The sequence below is a fragment of the Rattus norvegicus genome, chromosome 7, assembly GCF_036323735.1.
Source record: "Rattus norvegicus strain BN/NHsdMcwi chromosome 7, GRCr8, whole genome shotgun sequence".
In the NCBI taxonomy this organism is placed as follows: Eukaryota; Metazoa; Chordata; class Mammalia; order Rodentia; family Muridae; genus Rattus; species Rattus norvegicus.
Window position 1 is genome coordinate 92,455,265 of NC_086025.1, and position 15,277 is coordinate 92,470,541.

A 15,277-nucleotide genomic window follows, 5' to 3' on the forward strand; every position below is an offset into this window, starting at 1 on the left:
CGAAGTCAACTTCAGGCCACCCAGAACAAGCGGTCAGGAATAAAGACATGCATACCCAACTGCGTGAAAATCCCTCTTCCTGTCCTCTGCCTTCAAGTGACCTTGTGATTCACTTCCCATGGAATCCAAAGGGCCTGAGTGCAGGGAGGTCTCTGTCTGCATACACTCCAAGGTACCGCCCCCAAATCATGGCAGCTAGAGGACTCATACAGCTGTCCCCAAAACACCCTTGGGTTCAAGGCAATACACACATGCACAGAAGCCCCCTCGGGCTCTGAGCTCGGCTGTGGGGACAGCGCCCTGTGCAGCCTAGAGTTAGGTTTCAGCACCGCACAATCTGATGGACTTGGCATCAGATGGGCCACAGAAATGGGAGCCCAGAAAAGGCAGCATTTTAACAAAAGAGAGAGGGGACAGGGAATTGCTGACACATTGTACAATGTCCATTCATTTGGGTATTGAGAAAGGTATGTATGTAGATAAGCATGTGTATGTGTATGTACGTATGTATGTACACACACACACACACACACACACACACACACACACACTCATTGTCTCCCCCACCCCCGACTGAGTAAAAACAAAATCAAAGCAGTACATCAGCCAAGCCTTCCCCCGCAATAGCACAGATCACTCACCCACGACTCTAACCGAACAGGAAGTTGTTGGGTTATAGTTAAACTTTTCCTCCCACTTGCCTCCCATCCTGTGCTAAATCTGAGTCTCTGGCTTAGTGAAGGGATCAACACAGCCACAATAACTCTGTGAAACATGTGCAACAAAAGCCTACAAGATGGGTGTTCTAAAGCTCTGAACGTGGGATGGCTCTACTCACTCACAGAGAGATCTCCCTCCCGCTCTCCCAGCCCTCCTTTCTGCTGGGTTCTCGCTCCAGGGATGGGCTGAGTTCTCAGATACACTCAGGGGCTTTCTGCTGCTGTCTCCTCTCTGAAGCAGCAGCACTGGGGAGAGGCACTGACTGAAGTCACAGTGTATACACAGACAGACACACAAAGACGCATGCACATGCACACACGCACACTTCATGTTTGGATCATCCTCAGTCCTCCAGACCTGAGACTGTTTTCAGTCTACAGAGACAAAGAGAATATCCAGTAAATAGTACAACCCATACCCAGCTGGCAGCAAGATGCCAGAGGGTACCAGGAAGTGCTTGCCCATTAAAGAGTTAACCTCTGAGAACTTTCATCCTTTAAGGAGTTCAGTAAGGGAAACTTACCAACCTATTTAGGTCTCAAAAGCGACAATGAAAAGATTATCTCTTTCTAAAGTTGGAAAAGTAGGAAACCCAAGAAACGAATGGCCATAAAACCTACTATGCAGAAAGACCAGCAAAGTTACATGTCAGTTCATTTCTTTCCACGATTTTTTTCTTCCTATAAACAGGTGGATTCTTGTGAACAGTCCACACCAGCTCAACCCATAGTCCCAGCATCCATACTGGTTTTCAACCATCCTAACCCTGCGATCCTTTACTACAGTTCCTCATGCTGTATGTTGTAGCAACCCCAACCATAAAATTATTTCCACTGCTACTTCATAACAAATTTTGCTACTGTTATGAGTCATATATAATGTAAACTTCATCTGTGATTTCTGTAAAAGGGTCATTTGACACCCCCCCCTCAAGGGGGTCATGAACCACGGGGTGAGAATCAATGATGTAGACAAAGGCAAGTTTGATGATCCATGTTTCCCACTGGCTCTTAGAAACAAAGGCTATCATTGGCACAAGTTAACTTGGAAGGAAACCATGACTAGGAACTGGATGGGCAAGAATGTGAAGAGGTGGGGTCCTCACAAAGCCAGGGTAGACACAGCAAATAGAACCACAGATCTACACACACACACACACACACACACACACACACACACACACACACCCTGTCCTGGCCTCAATGAGAGACAGCTAGGCTATATTCCTCATCCAAATGGCCCCTACCCATAACCCTTTGAAAGAAGCAGAGTCAACAGAGACTAATAAAGGGTTTCCTTGCTTGTCAAACCCACCATAGCCTACGCAGTGGTGAGCTGGTCACGCTCTACTTAACATGTATCTGAACCCAGTGAGCTTTGCTACACACACCCTGCTGGCCTCTGACCCTACTTTTAGACTTCGTAATCTGTAAGTGGAAGCCCTGTTCATTCATCTTTATGACTGTGTCAGCATACAGTAGGTGCTCAAGAAATACTGGCTGAATGAATGGGCTAAGCTTTTACTCATAACGAGAAAACGGAGGACACCTCCATTTTCGTCTATTAAATTTCTTCTCCTATTAAATAGGCAGAAAGGAGAAGGCTCCCTCCTGGGCCTATCTACAGTCTCCTTCTGAGTGGAAAAGTCAAGGGACAGGTAGGGTGACGGACCCACATATGGTTTCTTCGGGCTATTGTAGTATTCCAGGGGGCTACGTTTGCAAGCCATGTTGACTCTGGGAAAGGGGATGAGGTCCACCTGTATAATGATGTATACATACCTACCTTATTTAAACATGTGCTGTCACACTTCAGAACCACTGCCCCACACCGCACATTAATGTTACTGTATGTTTAAATACTGGGCTAAGAGAATGGGACACAGACGGACGGATGATGATAAGACAGGTATGCTTTTCATCCCCCGGCGTCCATATTCCCTTCCACCTCAGCTTTCCTAAACTGAACAGTACTCTCCAATAAGGAGAGTGCAGATAGATCAAATGCTCAGGCAATTTCTAAAGGTCTGAGTGACCAAGATGTGTAACCGCCAGCCACTTCTAGTCCATGTCAATTAAGAAGCCAAGGGCTGGCTGCTCCCCTGCAGCTACACAATGACATGAAGAAGTCAAAACCCAGGACACCCCCTCACCAACCCCCCCCACGCAGGGATACGTTGCCTCTGACACAAAACAGGCAGCCCACGCTCCCAGTGTGTGCAAAGTCTGCACAAATGTCTCTTTAGAAAAAGATCCACTCAGAGAGGCCAGAAAGCCTCTCCTTGCAGGTTAGCATGAGGTAAGCTTCTACTCCAGTTGCCTGCTTAACCTCACTGACAACATCCATAGCTTCCAGTCCTGTGTTCCACCTAGGCCTTGGCAAAGACCTACAAGTAAAGTCAAAGCCACAAATGCTCTGGGGCAGAGGGAAACCCTATGGCCCTAGGCTCGATAAGTCCTTCCAAGTCTCTCCTCTCTGTGCTTCTGAGAGACACATGGGGAACTCAGGCAATGAGTTAGGAACCCCATGACATTCTTACACCATCAACCCAGAATCAGCCACCTACTTAGACCATGCTACCATCAAGGTTGAGGTAGGAACCTCACTTTCTCCCCATAAACCCTCTGTCTGCTGGAGACCTGGCTGACCTGGTGTTCACTATATAGCCCTGGTTGGCCTTGAATGTCTTAAAGCAGTCCTCCTGCCTCAGGCTCCTGGTTATTTAAATATAGATACAGAACACCACCCCTTGCCTCCCTACACTCACCCAGCAAATGCTACAAATGCTTTACCCTTCCTTAGCTCCTCTGTACCTGTAGCTTCTCATCCTCCTGCACACAAAGGCTTTGGGAATATTTCCTTTGGGTACACTGTCCCCCTTGTCCCTTCAGTTCACTCTTATAAATGGCTGGGCACCCACACAGCTCAACAGGTATTAGGTGGGATTGCTTCTCAAGAAGGGCAAAGATGCTCTCAGAAAGTCAATTTGGCAAACACAGAGACAGACCCAGGGTATCATGGGAACAGGGGGATGAGGGAGGAGCCTGGGAGGCCTTAAGAGCTGGGACACGGACTTAGTGTATCCGATTGGATGACAGCACAAAATACAAGTCCCCAGAGGCCTCTGCATACAGCTGAGAAGTACAGCTGAACAGGGCTAAGAAGCGACCAGGAGCCGGCAGGGTGGGAGAGGACTGCACACTTCAGTGTGGGGCCCTCAGGAGACTCCAGCTGAACCGGAAAGCAGAGTGCAACACCTGTGGGGCCACTGCCCCTAGAGTCCCTGGTGTCACCCAGGGCCTTGCTGGGTTTTTCCCAGGAGTGGTTTTAGGACTTAAAGCCACAGGCACAGGCTCAACCCGTCATCATGGGGGCCACCAAGTCGCTGGCCCTAATTAAGGTTGCCTGAGACACAGGCGTGTCCACCTTCTTCCAGCAAGGCCTGCCTCTAGATAAAGGCCTCTCTACCACAAATGCCAGAGGCTGGGTTCTCCAAGCAGCTCTCTGCTGCCCTTTAATTTGGCGGTACCCGGACAGTCTCGTCTGAACCCAGCCATTTAAGATTGCCAACCCTTTCTCTAATCGTTGGGAATACATAAATCAGGATTGAGGGATACACAGGATTAGAGGCTACATGCTACAACAGGGCCCTTCATTTCCCCTCAGGTTTGGAAAAGGCATATGACCACTGGGCTGTGTTCTGACTGGAACAGGCTCACAACCCCTGAGGCAACCCAGACCTCGGCTTGTCAGGAGACCCATCTGAAATCCGTAGAATCTGCTGCGAGAATTCTTTCCACGTTAAAGCCATTAGTCACTGAGTCCAAGGCCTGCTTCCCTCCCTAAGTAAATGCCTCCCTCCACAGACAGTACTGAGAGGCTGCCCAGTCCCACAAGCCTAGTGTTGCACACTACCCTCTCAAGAACCCTACAAAGCCTTCACCCATCCTAGAATTAAGTCCAGCCAACCCGTTTCACACATGTCTGAGACACATCATGATTTAGGTGACAGGATTTTATTTTTCTCGGTGCCACATAAAACAAAGGGGACTTGAGGAAACTAGTATTTTCACAGACAGGAGCACTAACCCTTAATGCCAATGGTGACAACTGGGGAGGTTGGCTCTTAAGTGTCATGAGTTTCATGAGTCAAATCTAGATCCGGAGTGTCTGGGACATTTCTGTCGCTGGGATTCTCCAAAGATTTCTCCGCTCAATCAATACCTGTATAGTGGCTAATTCTACCCCTGTTCCGCCCCAGTTTACTGACCTTGCCTTCCCCCCCCCCCTTCCATCTCTACAGACATCAGTTCATAGTTCTCTGCAAACCTCAGTCACTCCATGACACCTTGGCCTGTTGCTCATTCTAGGCCGCTTCCGTTTTCCATCCTCCTCCAGGAAGCTGCCTGTGGCTCCCTGTGGTTGCTGCCTCTCCCTCTCACCTCCTCATTCTCCTGGGCTTCAGCTTTACCAGGTTGACCGTATGAAATATGGTGGTAGAGATGCAGCCTGTGCCGACTGACCTCCGAGGGACAGTCTGCCCTTCTCCACCACAAACCGGCTCTGTGCTCTGAGGGAGCGTTGCTGTGTCTCTGTGTGCTTCCATTATTCTGTCTGTCAAATGAAACGACCCACTTCCAGGAGCTTTAGAGATGACACACATACATGCTCATTAGTATGTAGCACACGGTAAATGTTCAACAAACTAAGCTACTATTATGTTGCCATTGCGTTTTAACAACCTGCCTATTTGTAGACATCCTCCACTCAGCTTGAGGCATCGGAGCAAACTCCCAGCACATCATCTGGGCCAAGCACTACAGCTACCTCACTAGAGCTAAAATAATAAGGACGATGAGATGACGACGATGATGATGATGACGACGACGACGACGACGACGACGATGACAACGATGGATGACAATGGTGTCAGATGCCTGGTTTAATGGCCATGTGTCTGTGTTCATCACACATGGAAGGCATCATTCTCTGGGACTCCATGCAACCCGATTACAAACGCTAACTAGATGTACAACCAGAGGAAAATTAATTCTGGGAGAAGAGGAAACTGAAAAAAAAAAAAAAACTAGGAATGGAAGGCAAGAAAGAAAAGAACAAAGTCCAAAAAAAAATTGGCCTAAGCAAAGCCAAGCAGGATTAATGTACACAGCCATCCCGGGGCTCAGGACACATAGAAGGGAGAGAGAGGCTGGTCAATGCAGAAGAAGCCCATCTGGCAGAGGTGAATAAAAAAGGAAATAGGGTAGCCAGATCTAAACTGCAGAAAAGAAGTCCAGGCCAGTTAGGGGCCACCATGGAGTGCAAGAGGATCAGATAAAGAAAGGGGTGGGAGGAAGGGCAGAACCCAAGGATCCTTGAAAAGGAAAGTTCAACAGAGCCCAGGACAGAAATCTAGTCTTCTTGGATCTAATAAAGGAAAAGAACAAATTTTAGAAGCAGGTTGGAATTTGGGAAGAGAAGAAGGAGACACCTTCATTCCCTTCCTCTTCTCATGGAATCTGCATTTAGTCTATAGGCTGAGGTAAAGGTACAGCCTCCATGTGGTTCTCTGTGAGAGAGGGTTAGGGAGGGATGACAGCCAGAGATGTGAGTTGATTCTGGTGTTCTCTGAGGACAAGGAAGAGATATATGAGACATCTCACACATTTCTATAAGAACACTAAAAAGGAAAACAAAAGGAAAAGTCCAGGAAGAGACTAAAACAAGAACAAAGACCAGAGGGAAACCAAGACCAGACCAGATGCAGCTTGAAGCTAATTGGTAAGAAACACTCAGGTTGGGTGACAGGTCAGATGTTGTCACAGAGCCCAGAAGAGTGTCAGCAGGGAGGGGTGCGCGAGTTCATCAGGGAGGATCCAGATGAACTGTGAGGCACATCTCCTAGTTCACCCTTAACCCAGCCTCAGCGAGAGATCACAGAGAAGCCTTGGCTCATCTAGGAAATGCATTCCTGTAGACAGTAGCAGGGGACCCAGTGGACTTACAGGAAGCATCTTAAACATTTACAACAGTGACCCCTCGAACTGAAATACGACGAGCACAGAACAGAAAATCCCAGGTTTAAATCTCAGCTCTTTGCGGGCTAAAGACACGGAGAGCTTTTGTTTTCTGAGCTTTGATTTGGGAGATGACAAAGTTCTGCTGGTGTTGGCTGCATAACGATGTGAATTTACAAATCTGCATCTGTGTAAGCATGTGCCCAAGGAGGGCAGACAAGGGCTAGATCCCTTGGATCTGGAGCTACAGACAAGCGTGAGCTCCCTGAGTGGGTGGGTCCTCTGGAAGACCAGCAAGCAGTCAACCTGTGAGCCGCCTCTCCAACCCCTGAATGGATTTAATGCCGGTTTAGTTTTCTACTTAAAAAAATGGTTCAAACAGTAAATTAGTAATTAGCAACATTGACAGCTGCAAAGCACTAAGCTAGAATTCAAAGTCTCCAGGGCATTCACCTCTACGGCTAGAGACCAAACCCAAGATGCTGGTGAGAGTCTGCAATGTCTGAGGGGCCTCAGGAAAAGAGCCGCGTGAGTCCCCACCAAGAGGGAAGGCAGCATTTCTATCCACCTTTGTTCTCTTGCAGGCACAAAAAAATCCACGTGTCCCATCCTGTCAGACATGTTTATTCCAGTCCACAGCCAGGGAAAATGGCTCATGAAGGTTGATGCTGGAAGCAGGGTGCTATCAGATCAACGTGATCCAAAGACAGAAGGCTGGCCCTCCATGCTTAGCTCAGGTACTGTAGGAACTGCCCCTCTTGTCTCTGTTTTCAAACTGCCCTTTCTCTTTCACACCCCTGCGGTGGGTCTACAAATGGGTTTTCCCTCATAACCATAGGCAGCTAAGAACATACTAAGTGGCCATTTTGTTTCAAAATGGCAAACAAACCCATAGGATTAACATCACATACATCCCGACACTGTCTAACAGCAAGCCTGGCTTGATGATAAGAGAATGGAAAAATCAATACCACTGGATGTGACCAGAAAACAGACAAGAAAGTGTAAGAGAGCATGCTAAGGTGGCAGTCTCGGTGTATCTAGTCACCAGCCAAAGCCAGGGCAAAAGAACCCCCTGCTCCATTCTTAGCTCTCCCCGCAGGACCCCACCCAACACAAGCAAATTCCACAAGCTTATCTATCAAGCTTTGACTCACTCCATTCCTGAGACATGAAAGAGACCCCGTTTGTGACACACAGGCCCTTTCCCACACATCTAATGATGAATGAATGCAGATCTCCCGATTTAGATGGATAATTTAACTGTGTCTGGCTTTGCAACCCTTGTTGCCAAGGAAGTTTCCCGCCACTGGATTTCCTTTTGTTCTGCTTGAAATGTTAGTTGGGGGGAGGGGGGCTCTCCGTAAACAGCAGCAGGAAAATAAGGCCTGCCGCCCACACACACACACACACACACACACACACACACACACACACACACACGAAAAGTGCAGTCCTCCGCAGATCCTGATTGCACAATTAGAGAAGGTTTCATCCCCACAGCTTTGGGTTCTACTTTCTCTATAAATACTTACTCATTTTCTAATTAAACAAACAATTAGTAGAAAGCACAGCCTGAGAAACTGTGTAGGTGCCAAGCAAGGGGTAAATAAGACGAGTTGGGCTCCTAATGTTTGCACAAACAGAGAGGTCCATCAGCCTGGACCAAACCGGAAATGCACATTCTTAAGAGCAGGCTCGGGAAAACAGTCCAGGTAATTTCGTCTTGTTTTTACTCGTTTTACAATGTGCTATTTAGTGGGTTTCCAGTAAGACTCAGCAAACTCAATAGACACAAAGCCAGCAGTGACCTTCCTAGATCTCGAGCTAAAATCTCCTGACTCAGTGTGGCTAAACAAAGTTAATGTTTACTCTTCAGGGCTTCAGAGCTGGTCACGGGGAGAAAAATGGCTGTGACACAAGGAAATCCCTTCACTCTATAAAGGAAGCCGGTACCAGCATCTTGCTCCAGGCACTTGCAGAAGGATACTTCTGCAGGCACAGGCTGTGTTTAAATTCACTAATTATGGTGGTTTAAATAAGAAATGTCCTCCAAGGGCTCAGTTATTTAGACAGTTGATCCCAGCTGGTGGCGTTGTTTGAGGATATTATGGAGCCTTTAGGAGGTAGCGACCCTGCGGGAGGAAGTACATCGCTAGAGAGTATATAGTCCCACTGCACTTCTGTCTTCTGCTTTCTGTGCTCATTGAAAAATGGTGGGCTCAGCTTCCTGCTCCTGCTACTAAGCTACTTCTGCTGCCATGCCTCTCCGCTGTGATGTTCTCTCATCCCTTGGGAATCTTAAGTCAAAATAAACATTCTTATTTAAGTTGCTTTCGGTCCTGGTATTTCATCACAGCAATAGAAAACTAACTAATATACTAATTTAAAATCTGTGTTGATTCATTAATTCACTCAGTGATTATTTACAGAGCAACAGTTACCACGAAGATAAATAATAATACAAGTCTGCCCTCCTGGAGCTTCCAGGCTGCAGGGAGGGACATGGGAGGAAGAAGCCATGAAAATAAAGTGGGATAGGCAGAACAAAGAAAGAGAAGGGAACCAGGGTGCAGAGGGATGAGGACAGGGGTGCCCTGGCTGGGACTGTTGGAGAAGGGTTCTCCAAGTCTGGAGAACAAGACTTCCAGCAGGGAACAGCAAGCACATTGGTTCTGGAATGAACGGGAAATTAGACCCTGCGAGCTTGCAGGCAATGGTCAGATTTCTAACTGGAGTTTCACAAGTCCACAGCAGCTAGTAATTAAAGTACAAATGACTGTATGAACAACAAGTTTATGTGCTTTGAGGAGACCCCTTGAGAGGCGGGCTTCACGGTCAACACCACATGCATAGCACCCAGGATTTACCAGGGGCTCGCTCTGAGTCCTTTTTAAACATTACACATGAGACAGTGAAGCCAGAGAACAGGTCTAGTAGGGCAATTGACTCATTGCCCGTCTAATGTTCATTTCCCTTGTAAAATAAAACAAGCATACAAGGTTTCCCAATGGTGGACAAGGCAAGTCCCAACCAGTGTAACAACACACTAAGTTTGCGTGCTTCCTGGCACAGGAGGCTGTAACTCTGTAGAAGTTTGAAGGGAGACAGCGAAGCTGCAATCTCTAGAGAGTCATTTGGAATACACGCATTGCAAGTCTCTCCAAAGGCATTATAAAATGGGGGGCAGGGGGGTCCTCTTCTTGCATCGAGTATGAAGTAAAATCAAAGGACAGCCCCAGTCTCTAAGGAATACAAGGCCATAACCACGGTAAGGGACATCCATACGTCCTTCATCCACCCAGAAGTACAAAGCAGGAAGAAAGGCATGGTGGAAGAACGCTGTCCTCTGCTTCCTGTCAGGAGAGACCAGGGCTGGCTCCTACTTCCTTTCCTAGTTAGCTAAGCCCCGAGAACAGAACTGAAGCACTCGGCTCTGTGCCAAGCAGGCGAAGACTTCTTCGGGGTTACCTCAAGCTGGGGAAGGAAGTTTTTGCTCATTCTATCCACATAAGGACAGTGTGGAAGAGACAAGAGCAGGAAAACTACACACAATGAAATGACAAGACACCACACAAGGTGCATCCGAAGAGACCCTCCTTGAAAGGAATCATTCTCAGAAGGCGGGGCATGAAGGAGACTGGGCACACGCACGCACAACCCAGATGTGGGCCCACCAAGGAAACCCAGGCCAGGATTCCAAACTCCTGTGTGAAAGTCCCCAAGGGGTGAGGGAGAGGGGACTGCGCTCGTTCCAGAGCTATTTCAGGCACTATGACTTCATCCTGCTTGCTGAAGCAGACAGGCGGGCCCCATCAATTCATGTCACCACAGGGGAGGGAGACCCAGACTGGAAGCCACTCATTTGTCCCGCCTGGTGTTAGGGCATCCTGAAGCTGGGGCCCTGGCACCAGGGTGGGGTGGGAAGGCACCGTTTCTTTTATTTCTTGTCTTTCCCAAACCTAAGGGTATTTGACAAGTATCACATTTCATGGAAGCAACCACCAGGCCTACCCAGACAATGGCACTGGGGAAGCTGCAGCCAACGCCAGGAAGCCTTTCTGCTGTGATCAGCTCCACCTAACCATGACCTCTCTTCCCCTCCTAACACTCTTCCTCAGCAGAGTGGAAGAGACAAAGGCTGAGGGTTTGAGCAGAGTGAGGTAGACTCCTGTACCACAGGTCACTCTGGGGCACAGGGTTCCCTCCCACTATCTTTCCAAGAACTCCAAGAACCCAAAGGAGCAAGGGACAGCCACAGGACTGACTATATGTATGTGTACTAACCCTCTGCCAGGCACTTGTCAGTCTTATTAAAAACTCCCAACCATCCTAGGAGGTTAGATTCCGATCCCTCTTGCTTCCAATCCCCAAAGAGAGAAGCAAGTCACAGAGCTGGGACAATAGCCAAGCTACGAAGACACACTTCTGGTAAGACTCAAAGCGAGCGAGCCCTCAACCATCAGAGGGTAACAGGATTCAAATGCTTTGCCCTCCTCTGAGGGGAAGGTGTGAGGCTTACAGAAGACCCCGATTCTCCACCAGTCTACCAGATGTGTCACCAGGAAGCATGAGGGAGGAATGAATGAATTCACAATGGTAGCCCAAGAACCAGGCCAGACTTCCACTTCGTCACAGGCGCGCCTGGGGCAAAGTCTATCACCCTTGAGCCCTGTTGCAGGCCCTGGTGTGTAAGACTGAGTTTGGTTCTCTTTCCATCCGAGGGATGGAGAACAGCTATGTCAAAGACAGACAAGTGCAGTGTGTGGGGTCACTGGGGTCAACTGCAAGAAGTAGAATAGTTTAATTAGGTCACTACCTCTTAGGGTTCTTGGGATAGTGCTCAAGAATCGCCGCTAATGAACTCCAAAACACCTCACTGGCTCGAGAGAGCCCCAGGCTCACTTTGCAGTGACTCTTCAATTTGCCCTCCCCAGACCCCAGCAACCATGAATCTTCCTGGCTCTCTGTCCACCTATTTAGACCGGTTCACACGAGGGGAACTGTATGACAAGGGCATCTGAATTTAAGGGGCTTTTCAGAGTCATCTAAACTGCAGTGCGTACCAGCACTTCGTTCTTTTTAAGCTCGGGTAATATTCTATTAACTAGATATCACGATCGGCTCCTGCAGTCAGTCAACGGAAGCAGCGTGGCTGGCTTCCATCTTCTGTATGCACAGCACAGCTCACGTGGCGGGCTGCTAGCATTTAAAGTACTCTTACGTCCACTCTAGCACGTATGTGAACCCTGCTGCCATGGCTGTATTTGGGGTGTGCTGCCTTCCTCATTAACCTATCAGGTTCCAACCTTTCTATAAGAAAAATGGCCAAGAATTCCCAGAATTTCCATGGCAGAGTCAGACACAAAGGAATGAGAAGGTGACTGCCAATTATTAGACTTTTAAAACTTACTCATAACTGAGAACGTGTGGCGGGGCTTGTATGCAGCTGGATGTTATTCTAGATACGCATGGGAGACACAAAGGTGGCATGAAAGGCTCAATTAAAAATCAAAATGACACTACAGGAATGCAGAGATGGGGAGGAAAGGACCAGGAGAGGGCGGGCCATGGTCTTCCACTCAGACACTTTCCTTTACTGCTGTCTAATTAGGTGACCTCAGAACACCCTGGCTGCCCTTGTATCAAAGCTGTCGTCCCACAACCACCCAGAGACGATACTCGCCTCAAAGCCCCGTATGTAGAAACCCGGTGAACCTTTGCTACAACCCTCAGCATCCTGGTAAATGTTTGAAGAACAATGTGCCTGATATCAAACCCCGTCGATGGGGAAGGCTGATATTATCACTAATATCCTCAGTGTTCGGCTTCCAAGACCATTCCTCATCAGACAAAGAAAACGAACCAATCCTCTCTCCATGTGGAGAGGCTTACGTCATCCTGAAAAATGTCCCACTTCCCTCAGACCCTCTTCCCATCTAAAGTCTGGGTTTCTGGGTTCCAGGTTTGGTATAAAGAGAATTAAATCACAACGGGTGTATCGAGGGGGCAAAATGCAGCCTCACTCTGGGAAACAAGCCTTTGGGGATTCAGCCCCTGGGTGGCAGCCAGCACAGTGCCAAACACACGCTGATTAAAGAACCAGGCCGCCACATGTCACTTCAAATATTCCTCACCGTACACATAATAGAGTAGGGCAGATGAACATTCTCATACTGTTCCTCCCTATGGGGTGTAAAGGCAAAAGGACCACTGAAAACTGTAAAGGCACTAGGGGTGTGATGGGGGAAGGGAGAGAGATGGTCACAGTTGTAAGGACAACATGGAAGTCTTCTCCCTTAACATCACTGTGAACATCTGCCGTTGATTTTGTTCTTTTGTTTTCTCCAATCAAAGGTCCTCACTTTAAGAATAAACAATGGAGGGGGCGGTGCTTAAAGACAGTTTCATTGCAAACATTTCAATTTACTGAACAAAGGGAAATAAATGTCTTCTTTTCTATCTCTGAGCCCACCCCTACCCTTCCAAGGTAAATGAAACCAGAATTTTTCCAGAAATGGCCATTTAATCTCTACCTGAACAACTCAGCTCCATCAGGGTACAATGGTGACCACAGACAAGCCCCGGGCCAACCAGTCAGGTGCATTTCCCAGAAATGGGCACACATTTCAACTTAAATTCTGTAAATTCCATGTCATTTTAGTCTGTCTCGGAGTATCACCGTTCTCATCCCAACAACCTGAAAACCTCTCTCAGCTTATGGGCAAGCGGCAAGCTGGTTTTCTAGGGTTTATGGAGCACTGCTCTAAATTGCTGGCACTTAAGTTTCAAGATAGAGTTCCTCTTGTTAATAAGGGAGGGAAATGTAGAAGTCTGAGGGAACCAAACGAGAACCAAGCAAGGGCAAAACAGTAAGAACGCAGCAGAGACCAAGAGCAGCGTTCTGTTACGCGAATCCCACGAGTGTTCAGAGACCCATTTAATTGCATCTTCCTGGAGGGCCAGTTTGAAGACAGGCGAGGGAGGGGGGATGCTTAAAGCTAAAAGTTAAAAGATTACTGACCTGTGCAACTTGGTCAGTAGGTATCCTCTCAACACCTGGTGTTCAGTACAGGACACATTGCCAAAGATAACGCACAAAATGTATCTTGTCCCACCAAGGGTTTGAACCCTGTAAGCTTCCAAACTCTAACAGCTTTGGCGTGGATGTGAGACACTGGGACCAGGCATCCCTCACACCAGGATCTTTTTTTTTTTTTTTTTAAGATTTATTTAGATGGTTGTGAGCCACCATGTGGTTGCTGGGAATTGAACTCATGACCTCTGGAAGAGCAGTCGGGTGCTCTTAACCACTGAGCCATCTCTCCAGCCCTCACACCAGGATCTTAACTGGTCCATCTTTGATCCACGTTTTTATAATAAGAAAGTCTCGTTCTCTCAGGAATGGTTCCAGACTAGAAGCTTAGCTCTGCTTTTTAGTTATAGAACCTAACCTCTCCAAGCCTTCCATCCTAAAAGAATAGAACTAAAAATATCTTTCCCAAACAACCCCAATACACTAATTCCCTCATGAGCCCCCATGCTACGACCACCACGGCACTTTCAGGCAAGATGGCCAAAAACACAGATATCACACGCATTCTATGCTACTCACACATTCACACACATTTACACACATCCTTATGCTATTAATAACACCCTGTCCCCTCTTACTTTCTTTACCCCTAAATCCACCAGTATCTAATTGAGAATCTGAGGTGGTGGTGGCCTCAGAGCCCCACAGACCTACCTCAACGCAAAGTATCTGCAAATGCTGCACTAGGACCTGACTTTAAGAATCCTTTGGGTATTCAAAGTTTTGACCTCTCCTGACTGCCTTGTCCATAGAAGACTCTGTGGTCCACAGCCAATGCTAACTCATGGCTCTGCCACCACAGGGTCTGACCCTTAGATGGAGCATTGCTTTGTGTGAGCAAACCCTTTAACCAGTAGTGCAGAAGTCGTGCCTGATCTCAACTCAGGCGTGACATAAATGCCCACCCTTACTGACATGCACAGAATCTGAGCAGAACCGTCTGTGGTGATGACTTCTTGGTGTGTGAAAATTCACAAGGATCATGCATGGTCAGCCTCCAAAGCTGAAGGGTTCAGACTCCTCTCTAGATACACTAAGACTAAACTTAGGAGCTTCAGAAACTGCAAGAGTCCAACTCTCACCTCAGGAGTAAAACTATTTGCAACGAGGCTGCAGCCAAACAGTACCCTGTGAGGCTCTAACCCTGACGTCCGTCTTCTGGTACCTTCCTTTCCCTTACACACCTGTGGGCTCACCTTCTGGAGGGTTGCCTACCTATCTACCCAGAGTGAAGAGACGGCTTGGAGGGTAGCCATATGCTGTCTCTGGACCCCTGAGAGCTGCTATTCAGCCAGGAGGTGGGGTGGAGGATACACTGCCTGAGGAAGGTAGATGAGGATGTGGTGGGCACATGGACTCATAAACAACCCCCACCCCGTTTATTTTGCTTAAAAGCAATCACAAAAATTTTTTATGTCAAAGCCTCATTGTACAAAATGAAAAC

At 47.8% G+C, this 15,277-nt stretch overlaps 1 protein-coding gene and 1 long non-coding RNA gene across 13 annotated transcripts in view; one reads left to right on the forward strand and one right to left on the reverse strand.

The window, feature by feature from the left end:
• The window catches only part of Mtss1 (MTSS I-BAR domain containing 1), a 139,217-nt gene that overhangs the window by 77,037 nt on the left and 46,903 nt on the right, over nucleotides 1-15,277 (reverse strand). The gene's annotated exons all lie outside the window — the stretch shown is intronic.
• Nucleotides 6,631-9,066, forward strand: LOC134479912 (uncharacterized). The gene is made up of 3 exons (XR_010053810.1): nucleotides 6,631-7,222; nucleotides 7,322-7,474; nucleotides 8,617-9,066. It is a non-coding gene; the product is annotated as an uncharacterized LOC134479912 (long non-coding RNA).